This window comes from Oryctolagus cuniculus, chromosome 10, assembly GCF_051225735.1.
Source record: "Oryctolagus cuniculus isolate XC-2025 breed Fujian yellow rabbit chromosome 10, ASM5122573v1, whole genome shotgun sequence".
Classification (NCBI taxonomy): Eukaryota; Metazoa; Chordata; class Mammalia; order Lagomorpha; family Leporidae; genus Oryctolagus; species Oryctolagus cuniculus.
In genome coordinates, this window is record NC_142876.1 from 109,257,841 (window position 1) to 109,269,248 (window position 11,408).

An 11,408-nucleotide genomic window follows, 5' to 3' on the forward strand; every position below is an offset into this window, starting at 1 on the left:
GCGGCTCAGCAGAGAGGCAGAGGGCTGAGCGCACCTTCCGGTTGAGGCCGGGGGTGCAGGGGTAGCTTTAAGGAGATGGGTCTCTTTGTCTTCACACATCTCCTGAAACAAAGGACTTTATGGATGTAAATATTAAGAAGCTCCTATCTGAGTTTTCTCCTGAAGGTATCAGACAGGAGGAGGCCTTGCTGGTGCCGTCCTGGGTTTAGAGGAAAGGTGAGCAAGACCCCCTGGAGAATTAGGATCCGGAGCAGGGTATTTGAAATGCAGATACTGGGCTGCATCTGGGAGATTGTGGAAGATTCTCAGGCAGAAGGGACGGGGACCCCCACCCGGCAGGTTATCGGGTAGAAGCCAACAGGGCAGGATGCAAATACTGGGCTGCCTCTGAAACGTTATTGGGATGACTTTGAGATGCAGATGCATATACTGGACATAGATGTCTTTTCTTTAGGCCTGTGTCACACACACATAAGCTCATATCTGACTTCCTACCTAACATGACCACTAGGATAAGTGCCCGTCCCTGTGGAGTCGCCTCCATAATACCTATTTGGGATGATACCTACTTTATTCAACCAGTGTAAGGAGGTCTCACAAAATGCTCATTATGTCATCTCTGTTTTATTCCTAGTTAAATGTTGGTGCTTGCCTCCACGCAACAGCACTTCCAGTCCCAGAAAGACTGCCGAGGCGGCCACTTCTGAGTCAGGGCCACTCCTCTTAGATGACAGCCGGCATTCCGCACACAGCTGGACCTCCCAGCCATCCACGCAGACTCACACGTTACAGAGTGAACTGTGCTCCTTTGCCCTCCTCCAAACTCTATGGGGAAGACCTAACTCCTAGGACATCTATGGGTGCCACTACTTGAAGACAGTCTTTAGAGAAGCAATCAAGTTAGAATGAGGTCACTAATCCAGTATGTCCAGTGTCTTAGCAAAAAGGAGAAATTTGGACACAAAGAGAGAAAGTAGCCATCTACAAACCATGGAGAGAGGCCTTGGGCAATCCCTTCACCCACAGCCCTCAGAAGGAACCAATCCCTCCAGTTTCTTGATCTGACTTGTAGCTTCAAAAGCAATGCATTTGTGTTGTTTAAGCCAGCCAGAACTTTGTTATGAAATCCCAAACAAATTAATATACTATGGTGCCAATAAGTACTATATTAGTTTTCCTACTTATTGAAATAATGCTTGTGCAAAATTTTTCATTAGTAAAAAGCTTACGTTTTAGAACAATAGCCCCTTATGGGACCTCAACCTACTCCATCATTCTACTCACTAGAGATAACCAAGTGTAACTTTTTGGAATATTTTTTTATTTGACAGGCAGAGAATTAGAATTAGAGTTTAGAGTTTAGAGTTAGAGAGTGAGTTAGAAAGTTAGAAAGTGAGTTAGAGTTAGAGAGTTTTAGAGAGTTAGTTTTAGAGAGTTAGAGTTTTAGAGAGAGTTTTAGAGAGTTAGAGTTTTAGAGTTTTAGAGAGTTGTTAGAGAGTTAGAGAGTTAGAGAGTCAGAGAGTTAGAGTTAGAGTTAGAGTTAGAGTTAGAGTTAGAGTTAGAGTTAGAGTTAGAGTTAGAGACATACAAAGACAGACAGACAGGCAACAGAGCTCCCATCCACTGGTTCACTCCCCAAAAGTCGAAGTCAAGAGAAGAGGCAAGACTCAAAGAGGCATTCCAACCAGCAGTTTAAACACTAAGCCAGACGCACACCCTGATTTGCAGTCTTTATTTACTTCAATACATGGAATAATGTTTTCTGTTGTTTCCTCTCATTCTCTGCTCTGTTGCTCTGGGTTAAGTTTCGTTCTCTAGGTCTGGGGTGGGCCTAAGTCTTCTTCCCTCCAATGCTTTACTTCAATAGGTGACCTTGGCCTGGATACCATACCATTACCATCTTTAGTTTCCCCCCTCATTTTCCTGAGACACACCCTTCAATATACCTTTCTCAAGAAGTTATATACAAAGTGGATTTTTTCCAAGTGCTTGCATACCTGAAAATGGCACACTTGTGTGCCTGGTTAGGCACAGAACTCTATATACTCAGAATTATGGACACATCTCCTCGTCTGTAGTTTTCCCCTAGTACTTTTGGAAGAAGTCCAGATGTTTCAGATTCAGATTGTAACTTTTTTTCTGAATTCCTGGAGAAGTTCAGGATCTTATTCTAATTCCAACTGCTCTAAAACTTCACCATGTTATGATTCAATTTGAGTCTCTTTTCTTCCCCACTTGGTGGACTATTTTCATCTGGAAATTCATAACATTTCATTCTGAAGTTTTCTCTTTTTTTCTTTTTCTCTTTTTGTTTCGGTTCTTTATTAACTTATTCCTCTCCATTTTCTTTCTTCTTTCTGAATTTTCTACTATTTGGCTGTTGAATCATCTCAGCTGATCCTCTAAACTGTTCCTAATTCTGTTCTTTCCAGTTGCCTATTCTTTGATTTTTTTATTTTTCACAAAGTTTTCTGATTTTATTCACTGTACCCCTTCTGTTGAATTCTGAATTTCATTTTGACATTTGTATTTTAAAATTCCAACACCTTATTGTTATTTGCTGACTTTCCCTTTTTCAAAGAACAATGGAGTTCCTCCAAACCTAGAAAAATAGTCATTTATGACGCTGGGGGATGTTTGCTTGTTTTGGACTTGTTTGTCTGCTTCCTTGTAAGTTTTGCTCCTCGCATTACATTGGATTGCTTACTCTAGCTTCCTTCATCCTGTTTACTTGTTTTCATTTTTCCCTTCTTATTGAAACCTTTCCCCTTTGTCTAGCGATCTTTCATTGTCCACTACTGTCCACAAGAGGTAACTGGATGCTCCAAGTACAAGCACGGAGCCCACTGGTGGGGTCTCAGTGAGTAGCCGTGCTGGCCTTCACACTGGCAGACTTCAAGATATACAACTCCAGAGGAATCTTCAAGGGTCACTGAGCTTCTTCAGGCAGGAGCAATCTATTTTCAACCTTGGCAGGGGTAGGGAAGTTACTGTTGGTATTCTGTGATAAGGCTAGACAAGGAACCTGTGTGACCCAGATGAGTATGTGGACTTGTTCCTTGGGTAAGCTCTGCCCCTGGCTTTTCCATGTTCCTGAGTCTGGATATTTCTCCACAGCAAGTTAGGGCAGTGAACCTGGGGACCCTTTCAGATGGGCAGCTTCTCCACGCCTTACCCTGGCTTCCCATTGCACCTAGTGCCTCGGGCTGTATCCTGACAGATGTTTCCACATGCTTTTCCCTGATGTCGCACCTGCAAGCGCCTAATTTGGTGCTTCCTCCACTCTAAGTCAGTTGCCAACCTCCATCTACTTTCTGTCTCCTAGAATTCTGTTATAATCTTTTATCTTTAGGTATCTCCCTGTCGCTGGGATTTAAACCTTTTTTTTTTTTTCAAAAATGCTTTGCTGTCCTTAGGAAGTAAAATCTTTTAAATCCTTTATCTTTTAAAAATGTTTTACTCCTATAATGATAGCAATGTTTTAGAAGAGAGAATACATAAGTGTGTGTTTGGTAGTCTATCATTTTACCCACTGGACAGAGTGATTGTTTTTATTGACATATGATTTTCATGCCACAGAGTTCACCATTTTAAACTGTAAATATGTAGAGGTTTTTAATACAGGCACAAGACTGTGGCTGCATCACCATTCACAGATTCTTCCAGGCCTGAAATGTACATAATGTCATAGTCACAATCAGACAATGAATGTTTACCTAACAAAATCACACATCAAAATACTGTAAAAGTTGTTTTTTGATTAAAAATGATAAAATGCAGGCCAAAGATCTTCAGATTTATAACAATTTTCTTTTCCCATATAAACACGGAAAATGGGTGCTTTGTTTTATGAACAGCAGTTAAGACCATGTAACTAGCGGAAAACGATAATGAATTTGCTGGTCAGATGTGAGACAAACAAGTCCACACCAGCCCCCCCCCCCCCCCCCCAGTCCTCATTTTCAGTGTAAATCTGTCTCCTTCAAACTTCCGACCTTGACCTTGGAGATGTGGAGCCCAGTCCGCAGCGTTCGATGGTAAACAGCAGAATAGGACCCTGGACTGCCAGTCACGCAGACAAAGCCTCTATGTGTTCCCAGCTCCACACCCAACATCTCCGTCCATCTCCTGCTCTACTAGAGCCCAGTCACAATTGTGTTCTGGCTGGTGGTGACCTGCGAATACGTACACTGTGTTCTCTAATTAAGGGACTGGGTTCTTTTTCCAACTTGCTGTGTTAAAAGTCTCTCTGTAGAAGCCATACCTCTGCTGTTTAACTAAACGACTTTGTGTAACACTGCCATTAGAGAAGGAGAGAGTGGATGCAGGATGATAATACACAAGCACTTTACTATGTCACACTCAGGGTTCTCAAATTCTACCAAGAAGCCACCCTAGACCACAGCAAGCTCCAAGGGGTGCCATGGGATACTGCAAATTTCTGTCCAAAACCCTGTGTGAACCCTGGCTCAAGATAATTCACTATCTTCACTATAGAAAATACTGTGTTCCTAAGGACAATGTCACATTTTTTATGAAGATGGCTTTAAAAAAATTGTTTTTATTTGAAAGTCGGAGTTTCAAAGAGAGAAATAGATCTTCCACCAACTGGTTCACTTCCCAAGTGACCACAATGCTAAAGCCAGGAGCCAAGAGCTCCATGCAAGTTTGCCATACAGGTAGCAGGATCCCAACACTCGGGCTGTCCTCCAGTGCCTTTCCCACGCCATTAGCAGGGAGCTGGATCGGAAGTACAGCAGCTGGGACTTGAACCGGTGCCCATATGGGATGCCGGCACTGCAGGCAGCACCTTTACCCACTATGTCACAGCACCGGCCCCAAAGCTTGTTTTTTAAATAATTAGAATTGCAGAAAAGTCAATGTGGAATAGGAAGTAGGCATGAGGATGTGAAAATTTGATTCCAAAGTCTGAGAAGTTGTACAAGGCTCAATAGGTACACACCTTATAGCTAAGAAAGTGAGATTATTTAAGAAACAAATAAAAATACTACAGTTGTTGCCAATCAACACAAATTATTTTTTCAAACTGCTACTAAGCTGTTAGAACATCAGTGCTTATTAAGTTATTCAGGCCCAACTACTTCATAAAAAGAAATATTAAGTATTTCTTTTGGGAGCCAACACCACAGCTGGTAAGGCCGCTGCCTACAGTGCTGGCATCCCACATGGGTACCAGTTCGAGACCCGGCTGTTCCACTTCCCATCCAGCTCTCTGCTGTGGCCTGGGAAAGCAGTGGAAGATGGCCCAAGTGCTTGGGCCCCCGCAACCATGTGGGAGACCTGGAAGAAGCTCCTGGCTCCTGCCTTCAGATCAGCTCAGCTCCGGCCCTTGCAGCCATTTGGGGAGTGAGCCAGTGGATGGAAGACCGATCTCTGTCTCTCTGTCTCTCTCCCTGCCTCTGCCTCTCTGTAACTCTGACTTTCGAATAAAATAAATAAATCTTTAAAAAAAAAAAAAAAAAGAATCTCTGGTGTAAATCATTCCAAAGTGACAGAAGTGTTCCACAACATTAAATCTTTGCTTTTAACAGAATTTTTAAAATAAACCTTCAAGTCTGATTTTTACAAACTTTTTTTTTCATTTTATTTGAAAAGAAGTGAGAGAAAGAGAGACACAAAGACAGACAGAGATCTTCCATCCACTGTTTCACCCTCACCACCACCACCACCACCAAATGATTGCCAAGCCAAAGCCAAGAGCCAGGAACTCCATTTGGGCCTCACACACGGGTGGCAGGGACCTAAGTACTTGAGCCACTATCTGCTGCCTCCAAGGGTGCGTTAGCAGAAAGCTGGGGGCAGACGCAGAGCGGGGATGTGAACCAGGCAGTCTGACACAGGGTGCAGGCTTCCCAGTGGCATCTCAACCACTACACCAACATGCCTGCACCTTGAACGTTAGTGTTTGTCGTGGAGTCCCTAAAGCAACTCAGAAGGGCCCTATGTTTCCTCAAAGCACTGTGTGAAAAATCACTAACCGTGAATTCTTCTAAGCCTGGGATCCAGGCGCAGCAACCTCACGCGAGGTGGAAGAGCAGGAGGTCAGAGCACCTGGAATACGCCAGCCACAGGGAGGAGCGGTGGATCAGAAGCCACGCCACTGCCGTCTGATGCCAGGAGGGCTGGGAGGGCAGGTTCTGTTATGGTCTAAGGGCATTGGTCAGGACTAGCGGTGTTCTGAAGAAGGCTGGATCAGAAGAAGAGCAGCCGGGACTGGAAATGGCACCCATATGGGATGCCAGGGCTTCAGACCAGGGCGTTAACCCGCTGCGCCACAGCGCCAGTCCCGAAATTACAATATTCTTTACGCAGCTGTGCAGTCCCTGGTTGCCCCAGAAAAGTCTCAATTTCTTGAGATAAATCTAAATTAAGAGAATTCCCAAGCATGGAGAGGTGACTCTGCGCTGCAAAGAGGTGAATTCTCCGAGGGCTCAAATTACTCAGATTTTTGCAAACAATTTTCCAAACAAAATGCCCTTTCTTTGCCTGGTGCAGGCCCCTCCTCTGCTCTCGGCAACAGCTGCCCTCCTCAGCCAGGAGCTGTTCTCTGCCGGCACAGCCCCCCTTCGCTGGAGCTGCTGCAGGGTGCGCCCTTCACACGGGGGTCTCGCAGCGGGCCTCTGCCTCGCTCACATCACCGCCTAGTCAGGACGCCCACGGGTTCCTGCATGGTGCCCATGCCAGGCCACCCCCTGCAGCCACACTGCCACACTCCCCTCCTTCTAGCTTGCCTTGCTGTTCACGGAGAACTCGGCCAACACCGTCCGACCTCAGTTTCACATTCTGAATCTGAGAAGTGCTCTTAGCGAGTTATTCCGGGTTGATTGCTATTCACAAGACTAAACAACTTCATGTAAAAAATACAATACTCTATCAAGCGCCTGGAACGTGAGTTTTCCTGTCTTTTTGAAGTCCGCATTGTAAGGGGTTCTGTATCATTACCTTTTATAAGCATAAATACTACCACTGATGGGTGAGGAAGGAGTACACGGTGAGCTTCAAACAGCTAAACTTCATGCCATCAACAACTGAATCGCCACCTTGTCCTGCGTATCAAATCCAGAGAACACATTTCCTCCAGGAACCCCATCAGAAAGCAGGAAAAGGCCTGCAGTCTTGTTTTAAAGGGTTATTTTATTTGAAAGACAGAAGGAAGAGCGAGAGGAAGAGGGAGAGACAGGGAGAGAGACTGGAACAGGTGTCCATGAGATGTGGGTGTCACAGGCAGCGGCTTTACCCACTGCACCACAACACCGGCCCTGGTTCATGGTCTTATACGTCAACATAGAGAATGTATGCATAAGAATAATTCCAAATTTTCAACTGGATGCTTTGGGCTAATCATCATATAAAGGACGTAGTACACTTGTATTTTTCATGTGCTTCATCTATATTATCTCACATATTCCCTCCACAAAATTCCTGTTAGGTATATATTTTTGTTATTCCCAAAGATGATGAAACTGAAACACAAAAATCTTCAGCAACTTTCCCAGTCACAAAGCAAAGGGGTAGAAATGGGATCCTAAATCTGACCCAGTGTTTGCTGGCGATCACTGTGATCGACTGCCCTCTTGTGGCCAGAACCAGTCAGTGGCAAGAAATGAATGGAATCCAGCATGCAACTTTGGAATGGGGTTTTCCTGGATTCCAGCCCTGGCTGCCACATGGCAACTGGAGACTAAAATGTGATGTTATCCTGATCTGCGGTAACAGAGTACTTAAAAGGTAATCTAGAGAAGTAAAACTGACACTTTAAGACGGATGACTTTGAATAGCCCTAATCTCCACTGTTGAGGAACAGTTGTTTTTTCTCATACTATTTGTTGAACTCCTTACTTATGATTAGTGTAGGGCTAATCTTAGTGGGTAAATGTACCACCTGCAGTGCCAGCATCCCATATGGGCACTGGTTCAAGTTCCGGCTGTTCCACTTCCAATCCAGCTCTCTGCTATGGCCTGGGAAAGCAGTGGAAGATGGCCCAAGTCCTTGGACCCCTGCACCCACGTGGGAGACCTGGAAGAAGCTCTTGGCTCCTGGCTTCAGATCAGCCCAATTCTGGCTGTTGTGACCATTTGGGGAGTGAACCAGCAGATGGAAGACCTCTCTCTCTTCTCTGCCTCTGCCTCTCTCTAACTCTGTCCTTCAAATAAATAAATTTTAAAAAAAGAAAATAGATCTTAGTAAAAAATAAGAATGGGAATAGAAGAGGAAGAAGGGTGGGCATGTGGGTGGTAGGGAGGGTAGGGTGGGAAGAATCATGTTCCTAAATGTGTATTTATGAAATGCATGAAGTTTGTATGCCTTAAATTAAATAATTAAGATGTTAGCCAGCTTCTGCTCTAGCAAGTCCATTAACAGTGGCCAAAGCTCAGGACACCTCCTTGGAGGAGCAGAGCTGAGAGTAAGGCAAGAAGTTCCCTGCCGCACTTACAGTCAGCTTGGAAATGGAGCATATCAAAAACTGGGGGAGAAGGGGGGTTGTACAAGTCACATTTGATACAGGGAGACGTCTAAGGGAAAATTTTTTTTAAATTTGAGAGACAGGCAGAGAGAGAGAGAAAAAAAAAGAGAAAAACAGATATGAGAATTCCCATCCACTAGGTCAGTCCCAAATTTTTAGAATGGCTGGGGTGGGGCTGGGCCAGGCCAAAGCCAGGAGCCAGGAACCCCATCCAGGCCTCCATATGGGTGGCAGAAAGCCAGCCACCTGAACCATCACCACTGCCTCGCAGAGTCCACGTTCTCAGGAAGCCAGAGTCAGCGGGGGCGCTGGGAACTGAAGCTCGGTGCTCTGATGTGCACACAGGCACCTTACCCAGCAGTCTAACCGCCAGTCCCGAGGCAGCTTTTCTGAAAGGCAGGTAAAGCAGTGTGCTTCCATGTACTGGGCTATTAAAAATTAATACTGGAATGTGCATTTATTATACATTGCTAAAAGTCGTAAGATCTTTACTTACCAGTTATAATTATGTGACAAAAATGACTAGTAAAGGTCACTTTTCTTATGAATGGAAACAAATATTCTTTGATTAACTTAGAAAGTTAATATTTGAAATTAGTCATTATATAAATTCTTATACAAAGTTTATAAAAAATATTTCTTTGGGGCTGGCATTGTGCTGCAATGGGTTAAGCCACCACCTGCAACACCAGCATCTCATATTGGAGCAACAAATCAGGTCTCGGCTGCTCCACTTCTGATCCAGCTCCCTGCTAACGTGCCTGCAAAAGCAACAGAAGATGGCCCCAGTACATGGGTCCCTGCCACCCATTTGGAGACCTGGACAGAGTTCCAGGCTCCTGGCTTCAGCCTGGCCCAGCCCCAGCCATCGCAGCCATTTGGGGAGTGAACCAGAAGATGGAAGATTGATCTTGCACTCTCTTCCTCTCTGTGTCACTCTGCCCTTCAAGTAAATAAATCTTTAAATAAGAAATTGTTTATTATTAAAAATATTTCTTTGGACTACAATTGTGAAACACAATACAATTAGCATGTTCACGTCCAGCCACTTTACTCAGACGCATCATGGAGTAAATTTTATGTCCTTTACCACAGGAATGTTTACAGATGCACCATTCTTCCCTGTTGGGCTGCTTTCCAGCCTCCTGGAGATCTGAGCGCAGTCTCGTCTCTTCCTCCTCTGGTACAAGGGAGCAGCCTCTGCTGAAGAAGCTCGCAGAGGGCAGAGTTAAGGAAGAAAGAAAACACAGCCGTGGACTGAGGTCACCCTGGACCAGCCGGCGCATGCCCACCAGTCTTCAGATGACAACGCTGCCTTTGGTTGTACCAACCACAGTCCAGCATGCAAAACTCAAGGCAGGATCCTGCCGTGTGCATTTAGTCATGCCAGAAGGAAGTCCTCTTATGTTGATCGCAACAATTACAAAGACAACAGCCGGGGAACAGCGCTCTAAGTTACACTGCACCTGCAGTGAATCGCTACAGTTACTTTGATGAATAGCTTTGTGTTCCAGTTTTCAAATATTTCAGCATTGATTTAGTGCTTCTGCTCGCCATGCACAGTGACTCACAGGAATCTGTAATTGGCCAAAAGATAGATCGGCAGATCGAGTATCTCCAAGTCATGTGGCCAAGAGAAGGGAGGTAGGGCACGGATCACGGCGGCTTAATCCTGATATGAGCTTAGCACTGAGTCCTGTGCTCTGGTTTTCAAAGCCGAGTATCCCACCTCTATGTGCCCTTTTTCCCCTGCAAAAAAAACATTGCCAATCATAATATCTATCCTCATACATATTTTATGGCATTGAAGGTTTTTGCTCGGCTTGTGAAGTATAATGATTCCTTCAAACCAGTCATGACTTGACAGGACAGAAGGTTTTGGTAATATTTTTTTTTTCTTTCTAAAAGACTGAAGATATAAAAGCTCTTTGGTATTCAGTGGTTGAGATGCATTACTCTGGACTGGGATCTTTAAGAAAATGAGAGGCTGTTTCTCTTCACTGTTTAACAAGTGTAACCTATTGAATATCAGTATTTCCAATTCAGTCAAATCTTATTTCTTGTGAATTTCAGAGAATGCTATGGTTACATTGTGCTTTTTCAGCTGTGGAAAATATATTTCAGCCTGGATTTATGCTTCCTGAGAAAACCATTCAAAGTAGTTCCCATGCTCTGAGAATATATTAACTAAAAAATACAAGATACTTCAAAAAGCTTGTGAAAATGGAATTAAAACGTAAGTTTATCTTGGTGCCAAAAAAAATGTTGAAATCCATGCAACTTTGCATAATATGCATTTTCCATTAACTTCTTAAATATCCCTCATGTGCATGAATTTCAACATTTTTTCACCAAAATAGACATCTTTCAGTTTCATTGTATAACTCTCTGAGCTACCCCCATAGAGAAAAAGTTCCAAGTATCAGGTGTAAGGAATAAACCAGGAGAAACCCGGGATTTAAACCTTTTCTTTTTTGGGGGGGAGTAACTTTTTTTTCACAAAATAATTCAGGCACACATTGTTGAAAACTGGCAGCACCTGTGTAATGTGTCAGGAACATATTTAAAACAAATACCTGTACAGCTTGTTTTCTATGTATTAGAGTCATCAGCACACAGTGTTTCGTGGTTGAATAATCAAACACAAATACGTTCTCTCCAGAGAAAATGGTAAAAATGCCACATGCCGAGAGACAGCAAACAAAAAGATGTCGGAAAGAGGCCAGGTGTCTGAGCCAGCCTGGGAGGGAAGTGGTCAGGGCTGCAGGGGTAGGTCGGAGGCGCAGGGCCGGAGGGCAGGCTTGTCATAGGAGGATCACAAAACAGGCCTGGAGAGACGAGCAGAGAAAAACACGCATCCCCCAAGGTTTGCATGGGCCGTTTGGGCCCTACACTGAGCAGAGGAGCTCTGGCCACTGTTAC